Source organism: Accipiter gentilis, chromosome 22 (genome assembly GCF_929443795.1).
Source record: "Accipiter gentilis chromosome 22, bAccGen1.1, whole genome shotgun sequence".
NCBI classification, from domain to species: domain Eukaryota; kingdom Metazoa; phylum Chordata; class Aves; order Accipitriformes; family Accipitridae; genus Astur; species Astur gentilis.
The window spans coordinates 7,261,100-7,276,741 of NC_064901.1; the positions used below are offsets into that span (position 1 = coordinate 7,261,100).

General features: G+C 37.5%; 1 protein-coding gene across 2 annotated transcripts in view; it reads right to left on the reverse strand.

Annotated features, from left to right (window-relative positions):
- The window catches only part of AKAP6 (A-kinase anchoring protein 6), a 291,172-nt gene that overhangs the window by 10,311 nt on the left and 265,219 nt on the right, over window positions 1–15,642 (reverse strand). The gene's annotated exons all lie outside the window — the stretch shown is intronic.

Consider the following 15,642-nt stretch of genomic DNA (forward strand, 5'->3'; position numbering starts at 1 on the left):
CTTTTGTAACTTTCCAGTAATATTTGCTATCATGACTCAGAACATACAGTATCAAGAATTGTTCCTTCTAGAAACACATGTGGGAGAGGAAGAACACCCTGACAACATTTCTTACTCAAATGTGATGTGTCAAGTGGCCAACAGTGTTGACTCACCTTAAACACCTCAAAATAAGACAGAAGTGGTCCATGATTTTGGGGCTGGTTCGCTGAGCACAAATTAATTTTACTTTATTTTTCTATTTATTGAGAGGCCTCCATTTTAGGGAAGACTTTGCTTATCCAATAAGTCTTGTAATAGAAGTGTTAACTAATGTAGAATTGTTTAGTTTAAGTCATCTTAACAGCTGAACAATGATCATTGTATCCAGAAAATCAGGCACTTTTTCCAAAAAAACTTTCAACTATGATCTCTTGTTCTCTCGCTCTCTCGAGCTTTCTTGGAGCAAGTTTTGTTTTTCAAATACAGCATTGATCACATGCCAAACAGCAATCTAGATCACAACAAACTTACAAAGTTACTGAAATACAAGCAGATAAAATGAGGCTGTAGTCCAATGAAGTGCAATTGTACACAACTTAGTTACTGACTTAGATTCACCAAGACTCAGCCAAGGTTAATTGTGCAGGGGAAGGCATGTATCTCTGACTTCAGTTCTCAGCTGGGAGCTCTCTCTCTGAAGTAGGAGCTAAAGCTGCTCAGCCTCCCAATCATGGGATGTTCTCCAACAGCTCAATAGTTTGGGCACTGATTTTGGGCATGGGACATTTTGCCAGGCTGGGCATAAGAGACATGAACCAGGTTCTCATTCTCTCAGGAGAAGCCCTACCTACATGCTGTTCTGAAAAGAAGCCTGCTTCTCCTGTTTCATTTTACAGAAAACAATTAAATATTAATTGGGTCATAGGTAGATGAGGAGAATTTTATCCTGCAGTGCAGTGTTTAGCACATTTGACTGGCAAGAGGCACAGATAGGTCCAAATCTCTGCTCCAGTGTCTATTTAATTATGGATGTAGGTGGCACTGTTTCTGTGCAAGACACAAGGCTATGACATCCCAGTATGTCCAGTAGACCAATGGCTAAAACACTCAACAGGCATAAGGAAGAATTATTTTCTCAAAGTTGGGCAGAGTAGCTATCCACCATTCAGCAGGGTAATACGATTATTAATATATTTGATAAACCAAGACATTCTCCATGTAAGATAAATCTGTGTCCTCATGCTTCATTGGGCTTAGCTGTAAGGTAGGTCCGTGAGTACTGCAGCTGTGTTAAGATATTGCACATCATCATGGGCAGAAATACGGGTGCCAAAGAATTTTTTCCTCCTTGGCAGGTTAGGAGGGTTTGGGGATTTTGAGCATCTGTCATGTCTAATGTTCAAGGCTACAGAGTCTTTGTGGACATACCTACGCCAAAGCTTTTATGGAGTAAATTAGTTAGAATCCTTTTTTTTCCCTGTGAGATACTAGTTAGTGATAGCTTAAATGTTAAATTCCCATGAAAACACCCTTGGCTAGACAACTAGAGCTATCAGAGCAGCTCTGTACATTGTGGAGTTCAGAAATCCATACTTGGATTTCCCAGTTTGCCATGCTTTCATAATGGTTCCTGGCTAGTACTTAGTTGGACCCAGTTTCCCAACTTTAGTTGACCCTTAACCAACCTGCAAGTAAAAACCGGTACAAGAGAATGATAATAATTAAAGTTAGTTTGAAAACCTGTTAGATTAAAGAAGAAATCAGCTATAACTGCTCATTTTGTCTGTGGCATGTTTTACAACGCTGTTGTACTCAGCATTAGGAAGACATTGCTGTGAAAAGCTTCCTAAACTGCACAATTTTACTGTTTTAAGCTTTTGCCAGCTGCAAAAAGAAATTCCCGAAGGCAGGAAATCAGCAGCAGGTTCCAAGGATTTTATGTTCCATAGAATCTGATTTTGTTTCTCAAAAACAAAACATTTGGTCCTTATTGGTCAGGAAGATAACCTTCCCCCTGTAAATCAGCACTTGGCTGCCTTGTTTGTTCTGCAAGTCAGATGGACTAAAACAATAAAACATGTAGAGTTGTGACCTCAGCCCATTCATCTTCACTGAGTGCTCCTCACTTCAAAGCCTATTTTTTATTCTTCAAATGCACATGCTTTTCTGAGGCCTGGTACAGACTCAGAAGTTTCGCAGGCATAGCTATGATGGTAAGGGATTTGATTATTTTTTTTTCTTCTGATTATCACAGCTATACTTGCAAAGGCTCTTATGTAGATATGGTCATTTTACCAGCATAGTTTTCCCTATCCAAGGAACTGACAGAATTGGTATTAGTGAATTACTACTTTTCTTATGAGCATCATCTCCCTTGAAGTACAATTTCAGTGATTATCTGCTACATTGGCAGCCCTTCCCAATTACAGACTAAGTTCTAACTATGCAACAAACCACTCAGCTTAAGGCACAAATATTTTGTATCTGGCTTTTTTAGCAAGCTGCTCAAACAAGAAAGAGACTTTAGACATTGAGGTAGTTGTTGGAGAGAGCAGCGCCATACAGACTCTTGAATAAATCTCTGAAGAATGGAAGGTGGTGTCACTCCAGACTATGTTTGCACTGACAGCAGCAGCAAAGTAAAATCAGGAATCTCTGAGCACTATTTTTCTCATGTCAGATGTCTCCTTATCAGGCTACTCAGTGCACAGGTAGGGTGCTGGAGGACTAGAATTATCATGATAGTAAAAGATTATTAGGTCTTGCCAATAGAACATTTAAAATTCCCCAAACTGAACCTTTACGTGGTGTTATACAGCAGACGGGAGGTATAGTACCATAAGTGTCAGCTGGTGTCAGAGCTTGCTTTACTGGGAAAAAAATACTGTTGTTTCTTCTATTGCCCTATCCAGTTGGGAAAACTTATGTGAGAGCTGCACCATGTGTTTTAACCCATTTCAGTTAATGATGGTGCAAGGTATCACTTCTTGAATGACAAATACCCTACAAGAAAGGGATCTGTCACAGACAGACATACCGGTCTCCAAATATAAGACAGACTACAATTAAAGAGAAGCTTTGAGCGTGCTACAGACCTTCAGCTTTCAATGGGGCGAGCCCTGTATGCTCAAGTCCTGGCCTTGCTGAAGTCTGTGACAAAACATGCTGCGAAGTTACCATTCTGTCTGGCAAAAATTCTTTGGCTACCAGCTGGTGTGACTGATTGCACTAAATTTCCCAGAATTTAGAAACTTGTTTTTTATATATGCAAGAGTGTACATGTATACACATGTATATATGTGTGTGTGTGCTTATACACACACATATATACATGTGTATACGTGTGTGTATATGTCATCTTTCTAAAAATGGGTATCTTTAAAGTAGGTTAGAGTGACTTTATTGTTATAAAGTCACTAAATACCACTAAAGTCTAGAGTAGATCTTGATGGTCACATGGTTCACAGTAAAATATTGGAAATAGTTTTGACCAAGCAAGTAAAAAATAACTTCGCAGTAAAAACATAAAGATGCCCAATATTATGCATATTCCTATTTTAAAATGTTAGCACTAGATAAACTACACTTAGGAAGCATTTACTGTTGCATGAAAAGTTTCTAATATAATTAAGCCAGAATCAATCAAATTACAGGCTCAGAAGAGTGAAAGGTTGAATTAGTTCTAATGTATTTGAAAGTGTTACTTTAAGGAGTTTGGCTATTCCTAATTTGAACCCTGAACTATTTTGCTCAGGACAATATTCCCATTTCAGTGGGATAACTCATGTGACCAAACTTAGGTGTGCACTTAAATGCTTGTAGGGTTGGTGTTTAATGGTTAAACAGATAATATGTTGAAAATGTTAATGGGAAGAAATAAGATTATTAAGCCAAATAAAGACATTTCCTCAACCCTAGTGCTCTTTAAGGAAAAGTCTCAAAAATGCATTTTTTCATTTGTTTCTTTTACTACAAACACGGATAGTTTTGCTTTATCTGCAGCAAATTTTATTAAACAATGATTCTCTGTTTCAGCTTCATTTGCATGTGCTACTCCAGTACAGATACTTTGTGTTGGTGAAACAGGCCTGTAATGTAACCCCTACGTACCATTATATTTTTTAAAAGGAATTAACATGAAAAAAAGAGCTTTTACAATAATAAATACAAACTCTGTTCCTCCCTCCCCTGCAACATATCCTTCAGTTGCTGTGGACAAATTATCCAAACTCAACTGCGCTTAGGGGCCAGGGGAAAAAGAAAGAGAAAGAGAAGAAAACCATCCCCCACCTCCAGGAATGTGTGCACATTCAGGGAAGACAAACATGATTTTGTCTTTTGAAAAATGCAAGCATGCCAAGTACTTCTGCTGAGGGAAATAGCCATGTGTACAGTACGCACTTCACCTCTGCTTCACTTCAGTTCATTTTCTAAATGGGGTTCCCTATACCATAGCCAACAAGAAAACTGTCCCTATTTCTCATCACCAACATTTTAATATGCATGAACATATGCATAATATTCCATGTGCATAATACTGAAGTGACCTGCACATTACAAAATGGTCTCAAAATATATGGAAGCAGTATGCTTTATTACAGATCACTAGAGAAACTGATCATGAACATACATATTTGTTATAATACCAGTTAAAAGAAGAAGGTACATGTTTATTTCCTGAACAAATAAGATCCAAAACATAGTTCACACTTTTTTTTGCTTCATTTTACAATTATTATTGCCTCCTTCGATGAAATAATATGCTCAATCCTGCACATGCAGAACTTGTGCTTTTCTGTGAGGCGTTACGGATGCTCACACGCATTGCCAGGGTCCTACATGGGTGGTTGCACGTACAGATTCCTGTACCACAGGAAGGATGTGGACTCCACCTCTGCTCTCTGCAGTCACAGATGTCACCTGCAAGGGTCTCAGTGCAGGCTGGGTCTTATGGGAACAACTGAGGTTCCACCATTGCTCAGGTACCTGTCTTTATGATGATGTTTGAAGTTCTTGATAACACCCAGAAATAAAAGTCTAGAGGACAGGATTGTCATATCCAGGTTTTAAAACTGATAATTTTCTTTATCATGTTGGCTGTTTTGTGGGCACATCTTCTAAGCAAGAGATGAAATAACTCCACTGACATTTGAAGAGTGTGCCCAGCTGAAAACTACTAGTCTCTACTAGCTGTAGAAGTATTTATAAAAGTCAGAGAAATTGGCCATTCTCTAACCGTTCTTCTGCTATTCAAATGTCACTTGACGATGCTAGGTAACACTCTGGGGTCAGTCATGCCTGCACATGAGTCCTATGAGGGTCTTCTTTCTTGGTAAGGTTCTCGGAGTGCCTGATGGCCAAAATGGAGTAAAAGGCTCCAGCCCTTCCACCACACACCAGCTGGTGCAGACAAGCCAGGCTGGAACAGAAGGTAACCCATGTCAGCAGAAGGCCTGCAGCAACTACCTTCTATCACAGGTCAAGGCAAAAGCAGGGACTCAGCGTGTTTAGTCTCTGCGCTGTGCCCAGAGTATCACTGCTAACACACTACCTATTATCTATTTTCCAGCCTCTATGGAAGCAGTGGCCTCCTTTTTTGCCACCATATCCTCATATGGCTTTCTAAAATCTCTGGTTCTCATTTGCTGAAGAAGCCCTTTAAATGTTACTAGAGAGCAGAAGAACATCTATAACATTTTTATATCGAATCATATTGTCATCCAAATAGGTTTACAATCCGAGACCTATATTCCAAGGTGTGTATTTGGGCTTTTTTTTTTTTTTTGCTTTTTTTGTGATAAGAAAACCTGGCTACATGGCATATTTTACTGACTGTTGGTTTTGCTGCTTTGTAGTTTTCTTTTCATCTGTCAAGAGGTTACATGACAGGTTTTTTTGCCCCTGAATGTCATTTTGGACTCACCTTTACTTCAGAGGAATATATGATTTTCTTTGTGCAAGAATCTAACACAAGCCCTTTATGAAACTCTTAGAAAAACATTCCTAGCTTTACCCAAACCCAAAATGTTGCCATACACACCTAGTTCAGAAAAGAGCAAATCCTGGCACTCTACTTCAGATACATGCCCGTGCAAGTTGGTGGGAGTCCATCCATGCCAAGTCTCAGAATTTGACCCAATCAAAGTTAAGTCTTTATGATTAAGACAAAAAAATCCACCAAAACCAGCTATTGTTTGTCTACACTGCGGAATCTCAACACAATTTTTCACTGGTAGGCCTGTGCTAACGGCAACTCAGTTGCATTCTGCATTCAGATGCTCATGAAACAAGGTTGTTTTAGCAAAGCTACAGTGGCATAATGAAATCACTATTGTTTTGTCTTTGTACTAGTTAAGAGGTCTGCACACTCGTTAAGAAAACTTTCAATTTAGTATCATTTACATTGGAACTGGTACTCCTTTAACAGTGTATTCTCAGTTAAACCAGAACAACTCAGTGGACACTATGAATGGACTCAGTAGACACAATAGCCATCTCCAGCCTAATACAGGCACATCAGAACACCTGGAATCACAGAGTTTTTAAGAGCTTTGTTTCAGCAGAAATGAGTGTTTGTGAGAAACACTGAAGAGTGAGAATCACCATAGAAACAGCTAGATATAAGGTACAAAAGAATAGGGCATAAGCCCTTGGGAGCTTGACCTTGGGAGAAACCTAGAAAGAAAGTTTTCTCACTCAGAGCTGGAGGAGAGAGGCTTGAATTTCTAAATAAAAATGCTTCCTGTATACTGGAAAGGGAGACTTTATTTGTTATTTATGAATAACAGGACTGCATGAAAAATATCTGGCTCTATCATCAGTTTCTCCTCCTCATGAAGCAGTTGAGAGACTACCAAATTTAGCCTAATTCATGTTATCAAAAAGGACATACTTTTTTCCTTCTATTTAAATTTTCAACACAATTTCTTTGTAATCTCAGTTTAGGCACTTCCTGAAGTCATTGATTCACCATCTGTAAATTTGGGATATTGACTAGAGGGGAGTCAATAAGCAAGTATTGTAAAGTCAAAGGCTGGAAGAATGCTGCATATTGTAAGTACTTGCACAGTCTGCCCACCTGTGGATTTCCAAGTGTTAAGTTAAACACCACAGTTGTCAAAAAATGGCAGAGAGTTCTTCTGGTGATGAATCAAAATTACAACGGTAAGCACCTAGAAGCTACAACAATACAACGGTTCCTTGCCATTACTCAGCCTATATCTAAGAAGAGCTGCTTTTCAAATGTTGCAGAATAGAAACGCTGGTCTTATCTCCAAGTATAAGAGGTCCCTAGGCAGAGCTCTTTCACTAAGATCATCTCATCCTTGAACTTCCAGATTTTTTTTCTTCTCTCCATAGCTGGTAAGTGACGATGTTTATAGTTTTCTCTGTACATAATAGATGCCAACACAGCCCTGGACTTGGCTGGCAAAAAAGGACTGGAATTTTCAGTCTAATATAGGATGTTGAATAAATCCTGTGCAATGTCTCAAGTACCAGTGTTATATGCACATTTTGGTTTGGTCAAGTGAGAAATGATTTAATATAAGCGTACTTTGTAGAAATTCACTTAGAAGAAGACCAAGTAATGGACAACCCATATCTTGTTATGGTGAGAGGTTTATATTCACCTGCCTTCGTTTGGCTGAGGACAAAATTACAGTGGGGAGTACCTCATTATTACAAACCCACTATTGCCATTGTTCAACTTTCTTCTGTTACAGGAGAGTTTATTTTAAATGTTACACTGTTTAAACCTGGGCTCAAATTGGAACATAAACTGAAGCTTTATGTCTATCCACAACGGCTATTTTCAGTGCTGGTGAGGCACGAAAAGTCTAATGAGTACTAAGAGTTTACAAAGAGGTGTAATAACTGAAAGGCACAGGGCTATTAGTATTAACATTGTTAGAAGTGTTGTTAATATACAACCTTAAAGTATAGAGCTCAAAGTCTTCCATGCAGCAGCTCAGGTTTGAACTGAAACTGAATGTTTGACATGCACCTTTTTTGTAATGCTTAGAGATTTTGGAACGGTTGATGGCATTTGGTTTCACACTGAAGCAATATTCCTCCCCCCTTTTAAAAATAAAAAAGTATTTTTAAGATAAAGCATCTTTCTGCATTGTTCAGTAAACCTGCTGGATGAGCTGTGACTCCATAAAGTTTAGGAACTCATTTATTATGTTGGTAGATCAGACACTGCATTTATTCACACAGTGCATCTCTAAAACCTAGCTTTCATTAGAGCTGTGGGGAGGCCCCGTCTTTCTCCCTTTACTCGAGAAGGTGAAGCTCAAGAAGATAATTAACCATGAAACAATGAGGAGGCTTGCTGGGTAAGCACTAGTGTGAAAACAGTTACTCCTCACAAAAGAGGGGAAATTAGCTGGCTGGATAAAAAAGGAAGTGTCAGACTGGAAGACTGAAAGGACTGCAAGCATAAGTAGATAGCTCTATGCATCATTAATGCAATTTTTTTTAACACTTAAACTTCACTGCTTTCTAAATTTAAATGCTTTTAAATGCTATGTGTTAGGGGAGATTAATATGCCATTTTAAAATAATTTCTCTTAAACTTTCCATTTTCATGTTTCACCAGTTTTAGTCACCCTTCCTACATACGAAAAAAATCACTGCCTTAGCATTGTATTCTTGTTTACAAAGCCAATGTAAACAGAGCATTCTAAAAAGATTCAGTTCGTTCATTGCATTTTACAAGCCCATTATTTTACATTAATACAGATATTTTTATGAACAGAAAGTTTGTTTTGATTTTACTGTTTCACAGAGTAAAGACTTATCATGTGCGTTTCCTTTCAAAACTTCCTTCTACTCGAACAGTGTTCCCTGAAGCAGCCACATTTTTGGCAGAAACTCAGTTATATGCTATGCCAAAAGAAATAGAATAAACAAACACTGCTTAATGCAGCTGGTTAGGTAATTTACATATTACTGCACACCAAACACGAAGACCTGAATATGGATTAGGGCTACAATGATGACACAAATGTCTTATATGTAAGGAAAAAAGAAATTCAGATCATCATTGCTAACGATTTACATTTTATTATTTAATGTATATTATAGTACCTCTGACACATAAATGTATGTACACATTTAAACATTAAGCAGATATATGTATTATGTTTTCTGTGTATTTTGCAGAAAAATGTACTAGAAATATCTTGAAAAACTGTTAACTGGGTACATTTTCAAAGTTTTCTTCTGGTGAAAGCAGACTACCTAAATGGCCACATCCCAGTCTTTGGAAATAGATATATTCCCCCAACCCCCGCCCCCCCCAATGAAAACCCTCTAGGAATTCCTTAAAACTTCTTTGTTATACATAAAAATATAGTATAGGAAGGCCTCCAGATCTGCAAGTTCATATGCTTTCAAAAAGCATCTGTCATTTTGGGTGAGATCAACAGTCCATTCAGCTGAGTCCATCTCCTGCAGTGGCCAGTAGTGAATGTTTATGGAAAAGTTAAAAAAAACCTCAAACACATAGAATGGTATAGAAGCTGCCATCACAAATTTGAGCAGTCAGCCAGTGGGGACTTTCAGAATTGGAATTTAAGAAGCATTAATTGATGTCTCCTCCACTAATTTGTCTAATTACTTACTGAACTCATTTGTATTTTTGCTATCCATAACATCCTGTAGGAACAAGTTTCACTTTTATTACGCACTGCATGAAAATAGTATTCCCTTTTGATTGTTTTAAATCTCCTGCCTGATAATTTCATTGGCTACCTTTTACTTTGTTAAGAAAAAGAATGAATAATTGTAACTTATTTATTTGCATGCATTTTTAAAATAGTTATTTTATTATATTCCTGTCTGGTTACAGCTGATGCAGCTCCTAGAACATCCTATAATATTGAACAATGAAACACTGATTATGCGTATACTTACTGAAGGTCCTGCAAATACATTTCCATAATGGCTGGAGGATTGGGGCCCTATCGTCCAATATGGAAGACCCTTGTAAGATGGAAATAATTATTGTACAACCAGAAAATAAGGTTTCTTCCTCTCTTTCTAAAAACTATTTTGGTTGAGAACTCTTGAAAGAAAATATCAGAAAATGAGCTTCAGTTACACTCACATAGCATTTCTTGCAGAACTGGAGTCATTAGAGATGCAGTGCAACAAGTCATTAAATGAATGAAAAACTCACAAGTTTGTGACTTTCCTATTTCCTTTAACTCTAATTTTTTAAACAATGCTGGACTCAGTCATGATCTTATGATTAGTGGATATTAGGCATCTAAATCAAATATTGACTTCATCCCGTAATCTGAACACAATGCCCTGCAATGAGAGTTGCTATCTGCTGAGCAGTTTAAAATATCTGTCCCTATACTTAAGTGCCTAAATAGGAACTGAGTTCTTCTGAAATACGACCTTTGTCTTGAAAATAAAAACCTAGCCATTTTTTCCTCTTTCTTTTTTAATGAGTTATTTTTGCCATTTAAATGGTGTTTGACAGTTCTTTCAGATCTGCATGCATTGGAAACATCAGATTTCCAATTTCTGAATATTTTCTTACTGAAACTGATTATTCCCAAGTATTCAATTGAAGATTTTACACATCTTACAGTTTTAATGAACATTTCAGGAGCAAGGAATGTCTTTTTATCAAAGCTGTGGAAAGTGCTTTATCCACACTGTTTTGACCATCATTTAATTTGTAGCACAGACAAAAAGATTAATAGATTGATAGATGGTTGGTAGAATATATGCCACCACACTATAAAGACCTAAGCCTGCTACTGTGATGTTGACTTTTTCCATTATAAAGTTATAAACCTCACATTTCTAGATTTTATAGGACTGAATTCTGCTGTCTTAAAACCTGAATTTTTCTAATTCCTTGTTGAATATTTATTTTTAAAAATTGTGGCAAGTTGATTTACTAATGTTGTAGTTATCTATAAATGCAAAGAAGTTAAGAATGTTAGATATGCCACTAACGAGGGTCAGATGTTATTACCTATGAGAAATATGACAGTGTTTTCATGATCACATGTTGAATTACAGTGCTATATGATAAACTGGCATTTTTGAAGGCCTCATTGGCATTCTAAATCTCTTGAGGGTTTCTAAACACCAACAATTTAAAAAACTCAGATCATCAGGGAAGTATTACCAACTTTCTACTGGCTATGAAATTCCCTCACTTAACTCCAAAACAGCACCAGTCTGAAACACGGCGTCAACAGTAGATAGCTGAGGAACAGAAGTATCTTCTGGCTGCATGGATGAACACAGAAGCTTTGTATACCCCCAAAAGAAAAGATTTCCAGCCTCTCACTGGGTGATACAGCACCACTGACCAGTCTTGAAAGTTCCAGAGATATAATAGTTTAAAGTGTTCAAACAATTTTAAAATACATGAGTTTTCCCTCTCTCTGAATTTATACCTTTGAACAGATTAAAACTGAATTAACCAGAAAAGGAATACAGGAGAAATCCAAATATAAATATAAATTTATATATGTAGATATATACACAAAACTTGGTGGCACTGAGCCAGCAAGTTTATGTAATTCTTCCCCTGATATAATAGAGCACAATAGAGAAAAAAATTGGAAGTATCTGTGACTTAAAGACTTGTCAGTCATGGAAACAGACTGCTCACAGGATACTACTAAAAACTATTAGTAGAGATGCAGTATTCTATACTCAGTTCAGACACTGTGCTTTGAGCTAATTATAACACCAGGAACCTAGTCCTGTAACACTGTGATCATGATATTTTCTGCCTTGAGTAGCCGAAGTCAAGTTTTCATTGTAGTATGAGCTGTGGACAGTAGTTATACATGATCAAGCAACCATGCTTGGTTTAAAAATAATACTGGGAAATATATGCTTTATTTATTTTGCTTTTATAGCCTTTTTGTTTAAAAGCATGATCAGCCATTATGAAGGATTCCCAGTCTCATCAAGAAACCTGTCTTCTAAAAAAGCAAGTAAATTTCAAACACTGCACAGAAATGTTGTGTGCTTTGTCAAGAAAAAAAAAAGTCAGAGGGGGCTTGGAGTAATTAACTATTGCTGCAATTGATTTTCTCATTAAAATAACTCTTTACCTTTAATGTAATTTCATTTATCTTCCTGTGCTCATGCCAATAACAAAAAAGTAACTTTCACCTCTCTCATGTTACAAAGTTTGCTGGGTACCCTGCATAGGATAAAGAAACTAAATGTGTGTGCAGAATTAGCAAGGAGTCACAGAAGAGATAGATGTATCTCAGAGAAGTATATTGAGTCCAGTTGAGGTGGATGGTGATTGAAACTTGCTACTGTAGGGCTGTGGTTGAACAAGCTACAAGAAATGTTCTTGTAGGTTTCATTATAATGCAAACTAAAAATTCACATGTAATCAATACCATCAACACCAGCAGGAAATGTATGTCTGGAAATTTCAGTGCAGAGAAAAGGACTGAAAGAGCAAGAATGCTGAACTACTTTTTCTGCTCTAGGTGGTTCACCTTATGGAGCAAAGAGAAACTGCGCTGGAAGAGGCTCCACAGGAAAGCCTACTCCTAACATTGTCCATGCTGAAACTGTGCTGCCCGTGAAGACTTTCTACTCAGTGCTCCCTTTTCATTAACAGAAAAGAACAAAGGTTCACGCAAGCAGCAAAGTAGAATTGGTGAGTACATTTGCTCTCAGCAATTCAGCCTACTCCCAAATCATCTTCTGGGACTCTAGAGAAAGGTAGGAGTGTGTACTTTACTTTCCATCCTCCCCAGGGGGAGAGCTCAGGCTTACTGTGCTTTAACAGAGATTTTGAGATCGTGATATAGGGCTGCCTTAGTCTCTGCAGTCTGGATTAGCCACTAGCCACCTCTTGCCTAATCCAACCAACACCTAAAGAGTCCATAACGTGATTAAAATTAGAGCAACAGCTAAAAGTCTGACTTGGTGGCAGTGAGCTCAGAGGGTTTGCTCTCTCAGAGGTCTAGAATTTGTTCTGGTTTGGCTCAGGTTATGAGTTTGAATATACACCTTGGCCTTCCTATCATTTTACAAAGCCATGGCAGAACATGACAACGTCTGCCAGAGTGAGGGAAACAGCTGAATAATTTAGCAGATTGGTAACACCGCATGGAGTATTTCACCTCTGGATTGTTACCCTGTACTGGTAGTTAGCTGTGACAGAAAGTTTTACAGTCTCTGAGGATGGAGAAAAGTCCTCTGTGGAAAGACTTAAACGCATTCTTCTTTCTATTTACTCTAAAAACCTGCCACTGCAGGTGACCACTCAGGAGATTTTCTGAAGTATATAACACAGCGTTCATCTGAATTTTTACTTAATTTTGACTAAACTCCACTGGGTCTGCAATTTTTTTTACCAAGACCTGCTCAACAAGAAGGATTTGACCAGCTTCAGTTTTGCCAGATCATCCAGACTCTGCATACTGCCGTGATGGCTGCCGTCATAACTATGGCTGGTCTTCAAGAAAATTATGAGAAATACAGAATTTCTTGCAAGAATGTGGGGCATATCACCTATCTTCAATTAAAGTCCAAGAAAAATTTAAACCTATGTTCACCCTTTATGTGACTTCATTTCAGTTCCTACAGGTAATTATTCCATGTCACAAATCAGGCAAGCAATGTAACCCAGAAGCTCAAAAACGTATGCACCTCAGGTATGATGGTGCATCACATCACAGGCTCTACAATCAAATATCTATTCACTGAAAAAAAAGATATTTTAAGGAAGCACCAAAGTGAGCCATCTCCAGTGTTGAACTATGAGTAAAACAAGATGACTGACAGAAAGAAATGCAAGCAATCAAGACTGTACTGTCATACGCCATATGGAGAGGTCCAATATAAAAAAAAAAGACTTGCAATAGATAATGGAAAAAAAAAATTGTAAAGGTTCAAACAAAAGTCATTAAATAATTACTTTGTGAGGGCTAGATCATGTAATAGGTGTTCAGCACTTTACAACACATAGCGTGCCCTCCTCAGCCAATTAAGTTAATCATCACTCGGTACTTTGCTATATTAGGCACTTCTGACGAACTTCTAAATTTTATGCAAGATTTTAGCTAGATCCCACCTTACAAAATAATGGTTTGTGATAAAATAAGAATCTTTATGAAACCAAGATTTTGTTTAATGGAGCTACCTAACAAATAAGTGAACAATGACAAATGCATTTTTTACCTCTGAAGGATGGTTTTTAGTGTGGTTTTTTTTTTAAAGCTTAGAACAAGTGTCATTCCATGGCTTGAAAAAAGTACTGCACCAGTGAAGTAAATATAGAGAAGTGGAGACACCATGCCTAGCATTATTAAAAACTGTTTTCCAGAAAGCGTCACAGAAACAGATAAACAGAGGAAAAGGATAAAGATACCAGACCAGAAGCAATATAGTATTTTTAAACAATTTGCTTTTCAAAGTGCATTATAAAGAATGAAACCAAGAGGAAGTTGGAAAAAAATTCTAAGCAGAGCTTTAAGCAGGCTATTTACCTCCTAAAAAACAAGCCTGTGGCAGAGACAGGTGCCTTTTTTTTTTTTTTTTTTTAAGTGAGCTGTCTCACCATTGCCGATTTTCCTAAGTCCTTACAACTCTAATTAAAATGTGGTAATTGGTTATGTTACCTCAATTACCATGATGCATGGACATTGATGCAAAGCGACACCAATTGAATCCCTTGGGTGTTATACCCCAAGGCCATCCTATTTATTGTGGCCTTATTATTTTCAATTATGTGGCTGGATGTACAGCATACTTTCAAGCCAATACAGATGAGGGTTTTGCTGGACATGCAGTGTAGTGTACACATGGGATGACTCAGGAGAACAAGAGAAATAATTTTTATTTTTTTTTCATGAAGCACAGTAGTGATCTTAGTGATCAGACAAATGAATATTTCAGACATTTTCAGGACAATGTGAGAATTACAGCACCTTCACCCAAATTGCCTTAGCTCAAAATCTCCATTTTAAAAGCATAATTAATACTGTCCCTTCAATAATTAGCCCTCTCTGTTGAATAAGAAAAGAGATTGTCTGCTCCATAAAACAGATATGTTTCTCATTCATTGAATGAGCAGTCTGGAGAAAAAGCAGTTTCTCCAGTCACCAAAAAGGCAGGAATACTGAATTGTCATTTAAGAAGTAAAATCCATTAGAAACCACAGTTTTGTCTCTCTCCCAGCCACAGCAGTACAACTTTTTACATACTCCAGTATTGGTAAAACTGTCCCAGAAAAGTGAATCTCCACAGTCATCTCGTTGTAGCTTTCTATACAGAGACATATCTGACCTGGACAGGACATCCCCAAACTGTGAACATCTGTAGTGGCTAGAATAATTCACTGAGGCTAAACACATAACTTACATGGGGTATACCACTGCCTGAGCAAAAGATTTTAAAAAATTGCATAAAACAACTTACATATTCCCACTTCAACTTAACTGTTGTAAACTTGTGGGCATGACCATGACTGAGTCTGTCCCAAATCCTTTTTTAACTGATCACTCTTTCAAGTAGACTAGACCCTCTAAAGGAAAGTGCATAGTGAGTTAAAGCTTCTCCAGCTGTTGAGCAGGAATTTTAGATGGCAATTTTGGATTTAGTTGACTAAAGATTGCTGCTATTGCTGTTGCAATTGCCAGACAG